We start from the raw sequence: 13,304 nt of genomic DNA, 5'->3' as shown, positions 1-13,304 counted from the left end.
CACGACGGGCGATAGCGCGGGTGCAGGACTGTTTCTGTACTGTACCGCCCCAAGCTGATTGTTTAAATCTGTATTATTCCACTGTTCTGAAGATTTACATTTTTAATGGCTCATTTATGTAATCCCATAAATAAAGTAGCAAAAAAAGCACCCCACACAAATGAGTGAATCGGAGTTTGCAAAAGGCTTCCGAGGCAGGTCAGCCAGGGTCTCAGCTGCGGGGCCTTGATTGCTGTGGCCGGTGGAGCCAGGGTGGCAGTGGGCTTAAGACCACCCAGTCAGCGCCAAAATGGGGCATTACCAGGGAATAGCGGGGTGGTGCTGGAGTTCAAGCTTCCCTATTTATCAGAGAACACAGTTCTCCTGCAAAACCCACTTTAGCCTGAGACTCATTTACCTTCCTGCTTTGACAGCTGCACCTCTCCCCGGCAGGCAGAGAAGTTTCTGCGATTAGCTTTCTCCCTCCTAGCAGCTGATGCTGTGTGTCCCCCCACCCACCCTCCCCCACCCCTCCTTTCTTCTTCTTAACCAATATATTCCTGGGGCTGCTAAATTCTCTCTAAAGAGCCTGTGAATTCAAGCACCTGCCTCAAGAATGTATTTGACACACTGAACAGAGATATAGTTTGAACAATTCACTGTTCGGCTCCCCTCCACCAGTTTCTCCCTTCATGCTCCCTCCCCTGCTAATGAAAAGCCTCAGTGAACCTTAGCGCCTTTGGGGGAGTTTGTACTAATTAGGCACAAATGAAGAAAATGGCTAAAATGGCACCGAATCAGCACATGTCTTTCCTGGTCCCTGCCCGACTCAGATGGGAAACGACAAGTCACCATGCCCCCCACTTGGTAGACGTCTTGGATCTGGAATCCTTGTTTCATAGTCGCTATTTAATACTCTCTCTTGAAACAGTTTTGCTTTCGGATATTGCAGCAAAGAGTGACCATGATGGGAGTCCTATGTTTCTAGTTTCCCTGAAACTTTGCAGTGGCCTCTGCAAAGACCCGAAGTCTACGTGCACAGCTGTTGATGTAGAAATGCACAGCTGAAGTTTTGTAAGTGTCTGGGACTGAGGCTATAGAAAAACAAAGGGACTGTTAAGTACTTCAAATTCACATAAATCTCATAGTGTAGCCAGATGTAGTCAGAAGTAAACTGATGAAAACAGGAGTCCCAAAGCAAGAAGGCATCCAAGCCCCAGCTTGCCTGTTTTCCTGCCATGGAAAAGTGACTTCTGCACTTTACAAAATGAAGATTTTAATCTGTAATCACCATCTCGGGCACTTGAGGGAAAGAGATAAGCATTGTTCTCTCCCATCTTCACCAAGGGAAAAGCACTGTGTAAGTCAAAGAAGAATCATAGGATGCGTTGTTGGTTTTTCCCAAGAAAGGTAGGAAGGCAGGAGGAGGGAGCACTGGGATTAGAGCCAGGACCCTGGGCTCTGTCTGGCCACAGCGAGTCCTCCCCTCCCGAGGGCAGGTCCCCAGACATCAGTGGGTACTTCTCCCAGTTCACTGGCCAAACCGCATCACTTAGGAACACGCCTAGCACGGGACACGTGACCCTTGGCGGTCTTGCAGGCCGACTGGATGATGGGAGAAACTGAGCCTCACGTCAGTCATCTGTGATGCCTGTCTCTGAATGCGGTCAGGAAAACTGGAGGAAATGATGTTTGTGAACGCTTGATACACACATCTGTACAGAGCCTCTTAAAGAGGACGACCTCAACGTGAGTTAATGTTCACAGTGATGAACGCCTCCAGTGGGACTGGCAAAAGCTAGTCTTTTCACTAGACTTTCTGTCTTTTATAATATTCCCTGTGGGAAATTTTAAAGCATCCCTGATAGGTTTGTTATCATTCCTTAAGAGAGAGAAGGAAATTCCATAATGTCCTGCCTTACATATAGAAAGGGGATGCAAAATTTGTACAAATGTCATTATGGGGGATGGACTTGCCCTGAATCATCTACAAGTCCTGTGGGTCCTCTTTGTGACCAGGGACCCATGGTGGGAGCTCAGATCATTGTGGCTAAAAGAAGGGTTTCAGGCCAAGCCATGCCGTTGTGTCACTTTTAAAAATCTTACATTTACGGAGATTGAATTCACGGTCACGATCTCCTTACAGAGAGTTCTGGGCTAGTAGAACTAAGATACCCAACTAGTGCGTACAAAAGTAGCATCAGCAAAACCTCGAATTTAATAGCAATGTATTAAAGTGAATTAGCACAGCTACGCTGCTGCTGTTCCTGGATACTTAGCTCCTTAATCAATCGCGATGAAATGGAGCTGAGTGTTCCCTGAGGCTTCTGTATCGCCAAGGTCTCAGATGATGGCACTTTCAGTTCTGACGTTGCCTTTCCCTGACAAGGATTTCTTGGACCAAGAAAATCTATGCCAGCCTCACTCCACCGGGACATCAACCCTCCAGGACATGGCTGTGCTTGTGGTCCCAACACGGCTGCCTGAGCTGCAGAAGAGGCAGCCTCCACCCTGCACAACAGCTCAGATGCTGGGAGCTTTTCTATCGCCTCTTGCTTGTGCCATGCAGTCGGATGCTAAAATCGTCACATGAACTTGGGCCCAGGTGAGAGACGGACCAGGGTCAGGCCACCAGAGCCTGGGGCTTTAGCACGAGTTCTCCCTTACAGATCACAGGTATTGTTCCCATCATGCCCCACTCCCCTTCCTGTTTCCAAGTCAGCCAGGTCATCCATCACCAGAAAGATTCTCATCCTCACAGGGTCACCTCCTGCCATGGCTTTCAGACTTTTTTGGCTCCAGCCTAGAGTAAGGAATGAATGTTATGTCTACACCTAGTACACGTACACATACACACACACACGCGCACACACACACACACAGTCACATACACAAATTTTTTAAAAATGTATAGAACAGTGCTTATCTGAAGTTTTTAGGATGTGTCCTTATATTTTCCACTGTACTATGTTTGGGTATTCTCTTTCAAGCTTTTAAAAATTATAGTCGATTTGCAATGTTGTGTTCATTTCTGGTGTACAGAATAGTGATTCAGTCATACATATATGTATTCCTTTTCATATTCTTTTTTATTATAGGCTATCATAAGTATTGAATATAGTTCCCTGTGCTATACAGCAGGACCTTGTTGTTTATCTTTCATTTTTTTTAAAGCTCAATCATCTGACACTAAATTGATCTGTAACCTATTAAGTCTCCTTCTTGCTGTGAAGCCAACTTGGCTTCCTCCTAAGGACCCGGCTTTCCACTATTTCTTCTGAACAAAGACTCACCTCCTCTATGACCCTTCCACACCTCTTCCTTCCGACCTCCCAGCTCCCTGGACTAGTGTATGTGCCATCAGCCTCTGTCCCCAGCCACCATTTCCTATTACCAACCCTCATGTGTTGAAGACTCCGGCCCTCGGAACACTGTTTCTCTTCAGAAGCACCCTTGCCTCAGCACCCAAGTCGATGCCCTGGTCAACACTGCCACCTCCCAGCTCCTCGGCATCTTCTCTGCCCCCGTCTCCCTGTGTCCTGTCCTCACTGGAAGCCATACCACCCTCCAAGCCACATTTGCTTCTTGCTACTCCGTCCCGTCCAGCCTGCCATTGATTCTAACACCCCATCTCCAACATTTTCCACCCCTGTCACTCCAGTGCTTTAATGCTCTGCCAGTCATTCCTGAGTGCCATTCTCCAGGGCCAGTTCTGTGGTGTACACTCGTGACTTCTTACTCCTCCATAGTAATTGCCTATATTATTGGGAAGAAAAAAAGCAAACTCTGGTCAGCCCCCAGATTTCTTCTTTTCCTGGATGGGCACCTGAGCAGCTGAATGTATCTTACAAAAAAGCACACACCGTGCAGACAGGTCTCACTTTAAATTTATGACCACAGGTGATGACGAGCAACCATCTCACTCCATGCCTTTGTCACGTTGCATTTCTGCTCAACAAAAGGTCTGTTGCATGCATCCTGCTCTCACGTCTCAGACCTCCAGTCCTGCTCACACACCAAGCCAGGTATTGACCTAGCTCCATATTTCCATTACTTGATTGAGAAATAGAAGCAGATAAAAAAAAGCCCTCACTTCCCATGATCGGCTCTTTCGGCAGCCCCCTGTGTGCCCACGCGGGCTGCCTTCCCTCTGCTTCTAAAGCCAGTGCCTCCACTTGCACAGAACTCCACTCCCTCTTGCTTTTTCAGGGTCTTGGCTCTTAACTTGCCTCTTCCTCTCTTGCAACACTAATTTCTCTTTCTCCCCTGGGCCATTCAACCTAAAAAAAGCTGCTGTTACATCTTTCACCTTAAACAATTACTTGACTCCATATTTTTTTCCAACTATCCCCCAATATTTTGGTTTTCCTTCACAGCAGTTCTCAAATTTCCTATGCTCACTGTCCTTACTTCCTTATCTCCTATTTTCTCTTTAAACTACTCCAGTCAGGCTTTTGCCTCCACCTGTCCACTGATACGGCTCTGGTCAAGGTTACCAGTGACCTCCATCTTCTCCAAATCAATGGTCTAGTCTCTGTCCTCTAGAGAACAGATGTGCCAGAGGGTAGGCACTCAGTAAGTATTTGTTGAATGAGTGAATGAATATAACTCCCATGTTATTAGTTTACTGAGTTCATGGTTGTGCATTATAAAAATAGATGAAATCCTTTTCTTTCTACTTCCCTGCTCAGCCTCTGTATTGGAGAATACACAGGGTTCAGTAGTCTGTAACTTTTGTTCTACAAAATTCATAGGTTTTCACTATACGAAATTGCCTCTGACAAAAATCATTTCTGTTCTGCCCTTTTTGATCTGTACCCCTCTGTTTGAATTTCATGGATTGGATCACATCATAAACTGATGTGGTAGATCAGCCTTGAAACTCTCTGACTTTGTTTCCCTTCTGTGAAATGCAGGCGCTAATTTCCACAGCAAATCGCACTTAGTCATCATGCCTATTTGGTCACCTTTAGTCAGGAACCATCCAGCTGATCTTTGCCTTTCTTGACACTTTTGAAGAGCACAGGCCAGCTATTTTGCAGAATGTTCCCCAATTTAGATGTTTTTCGATGATCAGATTCAGTGACATGCTCGTGGAGGGACTACTGCAGAATGACAGCGCATCCTTGGAGGCACACATATGGCTTTGTTCCTTGATGAGTAACGTTGACCCTGACCTCAGTTCAGGTGGTGAGGCCAAGTTTCTCCACTGGAAATTTAACTATTTTCCTCCTCTGAATTTAATAAGTATCATATGGGGGAGATATGTTGAAACATACCAGAGCACTTGTGACTCAATTTAGCCATTAAAGGGATCCCTGAGCCCACGTCCTCCCAAGCCCAGCCAGGAAGCACCTTCTCACCTAGCATCCCAGTTGTTTGATGTTGTCACCCTTTTGGGGAGGGAGAGACTATTGCACAGGAACTACCAAACTACAAGGGAGAGTCAAACTCAATTTAGACTAAGCCAAGTTTTATTCTTTCTGTAGTTTAAATATTAAACTCAGCCAAAGAATAACATCATCCCAAAGAATAAACTTAACAGAGTCAAAGAATTTATGAAAGGGACAGAAAGCAGGGTGTAGAGTTTCTCCCAGCGAAGTAACTTATTTGATATTCATATTGCAAAGCTGATGATTAAATATTAATTTGCAAGTCATTAGGTAGATGTCAATAACAATTTTAAAAGATGTTTTTCTTTCTCATCTTGCCCTGTCCTTTTCCTCTTATTTCATGCAAAGGGGCAATTATGAGTACCATCTTCAAGAAAGGTACAAACAAGGAATAAAACCTACATTTTTCTTGCATAAAATGGTTTTAGAAAAAGCGCGATTGTATTTTTGACACATTTTCATTCACATTCTAGACATTTCTTGTTCACTAAACAAATACTTTTTAAAAGGTTTGTACTGAGAAGTGGCTATTTAGTCCCCACTATTTAAAATAACCAGCCTCCTAAAGCCATTATTTGGCTAACCATGTTGTGAAGTCATTTGAATGATTACTGTAAAACAGGATTTAAGAGGAAAATAAATGAAAGGGGAAAAGTAATTTTGTGATCATTTCAAAGTTCTAAACACACGGGGCTGGGTGCCATGACAATTATTCTCTCTGGCCTTTAGGCACAGAAAAAGTGGAGGGATTTCTTTTGAAAAAGGAGCTCCTTCTAAATCAACAGTCAGTGGTCAAAGTAAACACCGGCTGAAGATTATGTTTGAGAAGCTGCTTACAACTACAGCAAAGGCATTAACAAAACAAGAAGCCGGGGTGCAAACGCAGTGGAAACCCTGCGGGAATGTGTTGAAAAACATCCTGTAAATTAGGCCATCAATGGCCAGAATCTAGACTCTTCTGCAAGGATGTCCTGCACCTTATCTATTTAGTGGTTCTCCTGAAAAATAATTATTAGGAGCTACCCAGCTTGAATAAACTAAGTAACGTAATCAGTAACTAACTTGCAGACAAACACACAAAAACCGATTCTGTTTGTTGGGAGAAACGCAACCCCCTCCTGCTACATTATTCCATTGATGGAAAAACATTTACATCTCTTTTGTTAACTAGTTTTCTGTAGAAATTTTATAATCACCGGGCAACTCCATTTCACTGTTTTCTTAGAAGCAACTCTGAGTGGCTAGACCCATGTTTTTATTCCACGGCCAAAAAGAAAAAAAAATTTTTCTGGGTTGTTGTTTTCTTTTTTTGAAACTTTAGTCTATCATACATCAAACCTGTCAAGCTTTTTCATTAAAGTTCATGGTTTTTAAGTTCATTGTAAATAACTCAAATTGATTTTACAAAAGAGAAAAAAAAAAGTCTTGCCCTGATGTTGGGCATTACAAACTGTAATAATATCCCTTGTCAAGTGGGATTTCTCAAGTGGCTTTGTAAGGAGGGTGGGGGAAAAGGGATTTAGCTAAATGGAAATATTTTGAGGTTAAAACCAATGTTATACTTTGATTGTGGATTGATGTCTTTTATTTCCTTCGAAGTCTAGACTTTCTGCAAAATATTAAAAGGAAAGCCAGTAGCTATGTTTATCGAGAAATATGCGTTAGATTTCAGCTCAAGGTCCTTATCAGTGCCTTCACGGGAGAAAATCCCAGTAGTGAGAAACATCCGCTTCTTTGCTGATAGTTCTGTACATCTTTTAAGTGAGCACATCTTTTGAATTTTTCTTCTCAAAGTAATGAAAAAGGCCTTTTCCCCCTTTCAATCAGACAGGGTCATCGCAGCAAGCCAAGCTGTATGACTCAGGGTTCAGTGGCATCTTGCATCTAAGACTGAAAGCTAAAATGCCTGAACCGAGATTTCAGCTGCTGCCCACTGAAAGAAAATAGAGCACAGAGGGACAAAAGCCTAGAAAACAATAAAATGTTAGACTTAAATTCATATTAATAATTACATTAAACGTTAATAGACCAAATATTCCAATTAAAAGGCAGAGATTATCAGAATGGGTAAACGAACATAATATATGACGTCTACAAGGGATACACTTAAATACAAAGGCAAGTCTTGGTTGAAAGTAAAAGCACGCCTTGAAAAAGGTAAGCATAAGAAGGTTAATGATATATTAATAAAAGTAAATAAACTTCAAGATAAAGAATATTTCCAGGGATAGAGACATCTTATAATATAAAAGTATCAATTCTTAAGGAAGTCAGAACAATCACATGTATGTATGTACCTAACAAAAGAGATACAAAATACATTAAGCAAAAATGTACAAGATCAAATGAAGATATAGACAAGTCCAAAATCATCATAGAGGATTTTAAGATTCCTCTATCAGAACTTGATGGGGCGAGGGTATAGCTCAAGTGGTAGAGCACATGCTTAGCATTCATGAGGTCCTGGGCTCAATCCCCAGTACCTCCTCCAAGAATAAATAGTTAAACCTAATTACCTCCCCCCAAAAAATCAAAATAAATAACCCAGAGTATTATTATTTGCTCTACAAAATAAAAAGTCTCACCACTAATAAAGAAATCAAATTATCTTAAAAAAAATTGATTGGACAAAAAGTCTGTAAAGACACAGATAATCTGATCAACACTATGACTGTGTTTTACATAATAATATATCCCTACTAGATATTTATAGACTATTACACCCCCTCCCCAAAGTCTGCATGGTATATTTACTAATATAAACCATAGACTAGCTTTAAAACAAGTCTCAGTACATATAAAGGGGTTGAAAATAAAACAGAGTATGTTCTATAACCATGATACAAATGAAAATATAACTTACCAAAAATTTGTGGGATGTAGCAAAAGCAATGTTTAGAGGGAAATTTATATAATATTGAATGCATACATTAGAAAAGGAGAGAGGTCTAAAATTACTAATGTAAGCCTCTATCTTAGGAAAGTAGAAAAATAAGAGTAAATTCATTCCAAAGTAAGCACAAGGAAAGAAATAATAAAAATTAGAGCAGAAATCAATAAAATTGAAAATAAGAGATCAATAGAGAAAGTTAATGAAACCAAAAGTTGGTTTTGAAAAGATCAATGAAACTGATTAAACTTTAACCAGGTTAACTAAGATGAAAAGGGAAAGACACAAATTATTAATAACAGAAATGAAAGAGGGGCCATCACTAAAGATCCCATGAATGTTAAAAAGATAATAAAGGAACTTTATGATATCTCTATACCAACAAATTTGGTAATCTAGGTGAAACGGATCGATTCTTTGAAAGAAAATCTACCAAAATTCACACAAGGAGAAATAATAGGAATAGTCCTACGTCTGTTAAATAAAAACGAATCAATAATTTATAACCTTCTAAACAAGATCTATTATAAAGCAATAGTAATGAGGGCAGTGTGGTATCGGTGAAAGAATATATAAATAGTTCAGTGAGACAGAATAGAGAGCCAGTTACAGACCCACACAAATAAAGGCAGCTGATCTTTGACAAAGGAGTAAAGGCATTTCAATGGAGAAAGGACAAACTTTGACAAACAATTCTGGAACAATTGGACATCCACATACAAAAAAAAGAAAAATGTAGAAACAAATCTTACACTGTTCACAAAAATTAACTCAGAGTAAATTATAGACTTAAATGTAAGACACACAAACTATAAAACTCCTGAAAGATAACATAGGAGAAAATCTAGTTGATCCTGGATTTAATGATGATTTTTAGATACAACATCAAAAGTACAACCTGTGAGAAAAAAATGGATAAATTGGATTTCATTAAAATTTAAAACTTCTGCTCTGTGAAAAACAATGTTAAGCGACTGAAAAGACAAGCCACAGTCTGGGAGACAATCTTTGTAAAACACTTGTTCGATAAAGGGATATCCAAATTATACAAAATCCAAAGATATGCAAATTACTCTTAAAACTCAATAATAAGAAAACAAACACCCTGATTAAAAAGTGGGCAAAGATTTTAACAGACACCTCTCTAAGAAGTTATACAGATAGCAAAGAAGCATATGAAAAGATCTTTAACATCATCTATCATCAGAAAACAGCAAATTAAAACAACAACAATATATCACTGCACACCTATTAGAATGGCCAGATTCTAAGATACTAATAATACCAGATTCGAGAGAGGGAGTGGCTCGCCAGGAACTCTCATTTCACTGATGGTGGGAATGCAAAATGGTACAGCCACTTTGGAAGACGGTTCAGTAGTTTCTCACACAACTAAACATCCTCTTACCATACGATCCAGTAATCGTGTTCCTTGGTTTTTACCAAAATGAGTTGAAAACTTATGTCCACACAAAATCATGCACATGAATGTTTATTGCAGCTTTTTTTTTTCATAATTGCCAAAACTTGGAAGCAACCAAAGGGACCTTAAATAGTTAAATGGACAGAAACTGTGGTACATCCGATCAAGCTCACATTATTCAGTGATAAAAAGAAATGAGCTACTAAGCCCCCCCCCCCCAAAAGGTAGAATTTTAAATGCATATCGCTAATTGAGAGAAGCCTGTGCAGACAGACTGTAACATTCCAACAATATAACATTCTGGAAAAGGCAAAACTATGGAGATACCAAAAAGCTCAGTGGTTCAGGGGGAGGAGGGAGGGATGAAAAGGTGGAGCACAGGGCATTTTTAGAGCCCTGACATGATATTTTCAACTTAGAACATGGCTTGTACATCAACTTAATGTACAAAAAATTGATTGGGAAAATACAAAACTCCTAAAACTTTCCATGGTTACAATAGGTATGCCTTGGCTTTGAAGCTATATTGAGTTTGGTCATGAAGAAGATGATATCAGTTCGTTCCAACCCCTCCTGGCAACTAATAGTAAGGAACAGAATATTTTGTTACATCATTTCAGCCAAGCTGAAACAAGAGCTCATATGGAACAACATTATTGACAACTGATGTTAGTGTGCTCAGCCTGTGCTGGAACACTTGGTTGTGGGATCCGGGTTGACCCTGTTCTAAACATTACAGTAGAATGAAGGGTCCGATTATGACTGAACATTTTAATGATCTTTGTTTCCTAATATTTTCATGATGAAGACATGCACATTTGCAACATGGCTTTGTGGTAAAATAATAACTCAAGAATTTTTTCCAAAGATGTATGAGCATTGCGACTACCCTGATATCAACCAGGAAAACCAAACAGATGTAAGTAAACATAGGACCAAGATAATAGCAGATGTCACATCATTCACCAGGAACACCTGGTCACTAAAAGCTTTCCTCCTGATTTTTTGCATTTTCAAGTGGAAAATAGAAAATGATTAATATTGTAAGTGAAAAAATCAGTAGTTTGAATACTTGCCTTTTTATACAAGTTTGCAATAAAACTGTAAGTAACTCTTATGCAAACATGAAAGTTTATCATGGGAATGGTGCTTATTGGTTTTTAAATTCACTATTGCGATTTTTCTTCATGGAAGGGGGAAAAAGCCATCAAACACAGGTAAAAACCTCAATAAGATTTTTTCCGAAGAGCATTATTTTGGCAATAATATTAGTGCATATTTGTTTTTTATTTCAGTGATACATACTCATTCTCAAGGAAACTTACATATCATTATTCAATGAAAAATAAAAGTGTTTTTATTGAATGTTTCAAGATCATTACAATGAAAATAAAACTTAGGAGGTGTTTGAAAAGAGGTAATTATGGAAATGATGTGTTACTTAAAGTTTATTCGTTTACATAAAAGTTAAAGCACATGTGATAAAAGTAAAAATATGTACTATCCTTTTCACTGAAAAAGTCCTCTGAGTCCTAGAAATGGACAAGTGGCTGAGAGGTTCTTTCAGTTTTTCCTATGACCTGAATAACTTGACATGTTAACAAGAGGATGGATTTATCAAATTTTCCATCAACAGAAATTGGAAAACTTCGCATGGCACCACTTTTTTGGAAGTATTTCAAGCATCCCTCCTCTGTGACTGCTCTGAAAAAGTCATAAAGAAGTGGTGACCTATTGTCATTTATACCCCACATACAATGTTTCAAACAAACAGAGGAAATGGACCATTTAGGGAACATCCACAGAACCACCAACCAGTCTTATCAAACTTTTTAACATTATGCCATATTTGTTTCCACATTACACTTATAATTGTTTTTTTTTTTTACCACTTATGTATTTTTCTTATTGATTTTTACATATTCCTTATGTATTTTGGAAACAAATCCTTTTTTTGGTTGTGTCTCAAATAACCTCTTCGAGTCTATGATTTGTCTTTTTTTTAATTGAATTAAACTTTTCATTTCGAGGTATTTGTAGATTCACAGGCAGTTGTAAGATATGTACAGACAGGTCTCATGTCCTGTTTACCCACTCTCTCCCAATGGTAACATCTTGCTAAACTATAGGACAATATCACCACTAGGATGTTGGCATCGTGACAGTGAAGGTATAGAACATTTCCATCACCACAAGGATGTCTCATGTCACTCTGTTATCCTTCTCACCCTCATTCTTTCCTTAAAACCCCTGTCAACCACGACTCTGTTTTCCATTTCTATAATTTTGTCATTTCAAGAATGTTACATAAATAGGGGGCAGGGTACAGCTCAAGTGGTAGAGCACACGCTTAGCATGCATGAGGTTCTGGGTTCAATACCCAGTACCTCCTCTAAGAATAAATACATAAATAAACCTAATTACCCCCCAACCAGAATAAAAAAACTTTAAAAAAGTTACATAAGTGGAATAATATAATATGCAAACTTTTAGGACTGTATTTTCCATTCAGCGTAATTCCCTGGAGTTTCAACCAGGTTGTTGTGTATGTATAGTTTGTTCCTTTTCATTGCTGGGTAGTGTTCCATGGTGTGGACAGACCACATTTTGTTGAACCATTCACTTAATGAAGGACATCTGGGTTTCTTCCTGTTGTTGGTTATTATGAATAAAGCTGCTATAAATATTTTTGCACAGGTTTTTGTGAGAGTATGAGTTTTCATTTCTCTGGGATAAAAGCCTGGAGGTGCACTGGGTTACATGGTGGTTGCATGTAGTTTTTTTAAGAAACTGCCAAATTGTTTTCCATTCCCACCAGCAACGTGTTGGTAATTCATTTCTTCACTTTGATGTGTTCTCCCTGTTACGCAGTTTGGGTAATTTGTATTGTTCTGTCTACCAGTTCACTGATTCATCGGCTTCTTCATTCTAATGTAGAGTCCTTCTATTGAGTTTTTAATTTAGTTACTGTAACTTCCATTTGGTTCTTTTTATGCCTTCTGTTTCTTTGCTAAGATGCTCTATCTTATTCACTTTGAGAGTACTTAATTATTGAGGCATTTTTATGATGGTTGCTTTAAACCTTCATAAGATGATTCTAATACCTATGTTATCTTGATGTTGGCATCTCCTGTTGTCTTTTTCATTTGGTTTAAAATGTTCCTGATTCTTGGTATGATGAGCAATTTATTATCGCAACCTGGAAATTCGTGATATAATAATGACACTTTGTTACTTATTTAAATCTTATGTTTTAGCTGGCTTCACCTCAACACCACCACAGAAGTTCGGAAGGAGGGTGCTTCCTCACTACTGCAGGGTAGGAATAGACGTCCCAGTGTTGCCGCCCCTTTTGAGTTGGCCCCAACAAAGGTCTTTCTGCCCTATTGCTCGAGCTGATAGAACAAGACTTGAATTTGGTTCAGAAGCAGAGGAAAGCTTTATTCTTTGATTAAAGAATGAAGAGGTGCGAGCTCGCATGCTAGAGCAAGGCTCTGCCTGACAGCCCCGGGGGCGGGGCTGCTTCATAGGGATTGCCTCTCAGGGAGGGCGGGGTTCTCGCGGGGAGGGCGGGGTTCTCGCGGGGCTGCGCGGAGGCGCAGCTGGGCCCGCTCACGCT

The sequence above is a fragment of the Camelus bactrianus genome, chromosome 14 (assembly GCF_048773025.1).
Source record: "Camelus bactrianus isolate YW-2024 breed Bactrian camel chromosome 14, ASM4877302v1, whole genome shotgun sequence".
Classification (NCBI taxonomy): domain Eukaryota; kingdom Metazoa; phylum Chordata; class Mammalia; order Artiodactyla; family Camelidae; genus Camelus; species Camelus bactrianus.
The sequence above is the reverse complement of the archived record's forward strand: the minus strand, read 5'-3'. Positions refer to the sequence as shown.